Source organism: Capsicum annuum, unplaced genomic scaffold (assembly GCF_002878395.1).
Source record: "Capsicum annuum cultivar UCD-10X-F1 unplaced genomic scaffold, UCD10Xv1.1 ctg1636, whole genome shotgun sequence".
Taxonomy (NCBI): domain Eukaryota; kingdom Viridiplantae; phylum Streptophyta; class Magnoliopsida; order Solanales; family Solanaceae; genus Capsicum; species Capsicum annuum.
Window position 1 is genome coordinate 1 of NW_025821922.1, and position 4019 is coordinate 4019.

Consider the following 4019-nt stretch of genomic DNA (forward strand, 5'->3'; position numbering starts at 1 on the left):
TAGTCTTCAGCTCTGAACATGGTCTCGAAGAGGGTTCTCGGGGATTACAATACTGTACATGAGTAGATGTAAGAAAATAGGATTTAGTTATGTAAATAAGGGTTAACAAAAAGGAATAGATGAAAAAAAAATAGGAATAGATGTGAGGGATGCGCTACTGGATGCATGTTGGAGTCCACCATATGACTGAAATATCAATTGAAGTTTCAGCATCAGTTTTGAAGTACTTGTAGACATCACTTCATTAATTGTAAAAACCAAACATTCTTACATCAATGGAATTAACTAACACCTTTCTACAATCTTCAATCGTGTGTTATTATTATCCTAAGAGCTAAGAAGAACAAGGAACTGGTTGCTCCTTGACAAGGAGCCCTTGGAAGTACGACAGAGGTAAAAACTTGGGAAAAGGCAAGGAGTATCGTAAGCTAGTTTGTCCCGAGTGGACACAATAATTTGAGGTCAAATAAAAGTCCCAATCATATTCCAAATTCGCAATTTGTGTCGTTTCACATGTTTGACTTGGAAAATGACTCTCCCGGTCTCGTCAATGCAATTTGATACACACCGAATTGGACCCAAAAAGGCTCGCTCGCACCGTTTCTCTCGTTTGACCACCCAAATGGCCCCATCGGCTCCGCCAGCCCACACTCACCCGCTCCTAAGCAGGTTGGGTGGGCGCCAGTCAATTTTCTACCCAAAATGCTGTTGGGCACTTGACCCAGCTCCGGAATCGTGGGATAACACCCACCAATTTGGCCCGAAAATGGTTTGTTCGCGCCGTTTCGTCCGTTTGACCACTCAGATGGCCCCACCGACCAACACTCATCCGCTCCTCAGCCAATCGGGGGACGCCAGTTGATTTTCAGCCTAAAACGCCATCGAGCCACGAGCCCACCCCCGGAACCATGGGCTAACACCCGTCAATTTGGCCCAAAAATGGCTTGTTAGCATCGTTTCGCCCGTTTGACCACCTATATGACCCCACCGACCCACATTCACCCGCTCCTTAGCTAGTCGGGGGGGCCTCCTGTTTGTCTTTATGCTGCTAGCCTTCCGTGTTCCCTTTTTATTTGCCTGTTTATCAGACATCTTTTCCAGTGTACTTGGTAATTGATACGAGTAATTTATGCATTTATCTATATCACAAATCGTCAATAGGAACAAATTCTTTAGACAAAAACGGTTAATTAAGAAGTAAAGTAGAATCAAATTGAATACTTCTATAATACATGGTGAACGTAGAAAGGCACGAAGAGGGTGTCATCCTTCAGCCTCAGTTTGCAGTTGCTTCTGCTGCTGAATCCTCCGAGGATAATCTCACTACCACTTGCTGATATAGGTCTTTCGGTTCTTAAACATTCTATTGTCAGTTTGGTTGTTTTTAATATTCATATATGCAGACCACATGCTAAATGTGCTTGTGCCATTGGTGTCTTTTGTTTGTAAATTGCATTACTGGAAGCATGAGTCCATGTCACATGTCACAGGCTGTATAAGGACAGAATGAAATGGATGTTTTGGATTCAGAAAAATGCACAAGTTCGTTTTAATCCTTTGCCTTCCATGTTTGGTGCATATCTATACATACATACGTACATAAGGTTTGAGCTGATAGTCATGAATCGTGATTCTGACGAACCACTCTAGATCAAACCATACACAAGAATCACTTTTTTATGGTTTATATCCACAGGCTTTTTTCAAATGCCATCCTGCTTTGCTAGTAGAAGTAATACAGACCTAGCCAAAGTAAATGCCCTTTTAACCTTTAGTAACAACTCTTCTGCTCTAATCTGAAATTTTAGGGAGAATATATATAGTACCTAAAACATTTACAGAAAACTTTGAAGTCCTAGACATTAGTGCATAAAGAGTAACCACATACCTGTATATTTATATGTATACTTCATTCTCATGCAGCATTAACCTTTTTGCACAGAATTCACCTGTATCGCACGCTGAAGAAGAGACCTATACTCTTGACTTCTAGACCATTCATCAATCTCGCATGCACGTAAAACAGGGAGTGGATGTGAAAGTTGCCTTGTTTGTGCATTTCTAAAGAGAAAGCATGTTGAAGTTAAAAGAGTTGAAGAAGACAAGAAATAACAAATCTTCAAGTCACACTATCTGAAGATGTAATGCAGCTATATTCTATTCCTATTTGCATATACATTAAACTTAATTTATGTCAGTAATGGGATGCACGTATCCAAGGAACTAGTAGGCAAATACACGAAATCCTGAAATAATCCTTAGTTACTCCTTTTTCGCTCATTTATTTAAAGATGAGCTACGTCTGCCTCTCTGGTGTGAAACGATTCAAGCGGTAGGTTGTCACGATATGAACCAAGAGGTTCACACACAAACTCATTCAGTACGCACGTATCCCCAGGAATTCATAAGCTATCTAAAAACGTTCCATTCGCTCCGTCGCCCGTTTGACCACCAAAATGACCCCACTGGCCCTATCGGACAACCCAGAGCCACTCTTCAGCCCAACGGGGGGCCGTCAGTCAACTTTCGCACATACCGACACCAAGTCCCGGGCCCACCCGAGAACCACGGGTTAACACCCACCGAATGAGGCTGAAAATGGCCCGTTTTTGCTGGTTTGCCCGTTTGACCACCCAAATAGCCCCGCCCACCCCAATGGACCATACTAGGCCGCTCCCCATCCTCCCTGGCACGTCCCAGTCAATTTTCAACCCGCAGTACGCCGGAACCCCAGACCTACCCCAGAATCGTGGGCTATAGCACACCGATTTGGCCCCAAATTGCTCTGTTTGCACCATTTCACCTGTTTGACCACCCAAACTGCCCTGCCCACCCCAAAGGCCCACACTAGGCCGTTCCCCGGCCTTCCTAAGGCAGCCCGGTCGATTTTTGACCCACAGCACGCTCGGACCCCAAGCCCACCCCGGAACGGTAGGCTATAACACACCGATTTGACCCGAAAATGCCCCGTTTGCACTCGGTCGCATGAAAAAGATGATGGTTGTCTTGAATTTCAGGTGCAAAATCGGATAGAGCTGTGTCTTCGGCAATACATGAGTCGGAAAGAAGTTGTGAACACTCTTAATCCAGGACAACATAGAACCTAGATTTACTGAACTCAGTATGTTATATATTTTCAAACATAACAGATACATTATCAAACAATGCAATATACATTGAAAGTTGCAATCATTAGATTAAAAAAAGAGTTTCGTTTGCCCTTGATTTTTAGCTCTTTATCACACTTGCAGATGTTCGTTCTCTGTGAAAAATTTAAAAGGAAATTACCTTTTCATTCTCGGAAAGTCAAGTTTACTAGTGCTTGTTATAAACTTTATATCTTACTAGTTCTACAGTAAAATGCTTCCTTTGCTGATCAATGTCCAAGGTAAACAAATGTATGAATGCATGTGCATGTAAATATTCTTGAACAGAGGAACCTACCCCCTAACACTACTTTCATTTCTTCTTTATACCCTTGATTATGGATTCATTATTTAAAGGAAAAATTGTTAATTTTTCTCTGTATTATTTGAAATTGAGAAACTTTATCCTTCACTTGATTTGTGGTCTAATGTCATCCTTGCCGGTAGGAACTACTCTTCTTTCTTCATTAAATAAAGTCTTTCTTGTTGAGATGGTAACAAGATTTTAGTAGATTCATAAAAAGGTTGTGAAGCCACATTTACGGGTAAAAGAAAGCAGTAACTGCCAAACTGGAAGAAAACATCTACTTGGAAACTGCTGAAAGAAACTATAGAGACTCGTAAGACTTGTAGAATAGCCTCAGTATCTTCTATGTAATCTTGTAAGAATGCACCAAAATGAAAAATCAAAATACAACTACGTTTCATCTTCTGGTCTGAGATGCTTAAATTTGGGCTTCTAGTCTAGGATGCTATTTTGAATCAGTTGAACTTTCCAGAACTGTGACAAGATTTTTAATGTTTCAGAACTGGATGCGTCACCTCAATTGGATTTTTCCTGCAGTTAAAGAATTTAGAAGAAACCTTAACACT

General features: G+C 41.4%; 1 long non-coding RNA gene across 1 annotated transcript; it reads left to right on the forward strand.

The window, feature by feature from the left end:
* Nucleotides 1-1158: 1158 nt before the first annotated feature.
* Nucleotides 1159-2217, forward strand: LOC124890355. The gene is made up of 2 exons (XR_007049118.1): nucleotides 1159-1342; nucleotides 1943-2217. It is a non-coding gene; the product is annotated as an uncharacterized LOC124890355 (long non-coding RNA).
* Nucleotides 2218-4019: the final 1802 nt, after the last annotated feature.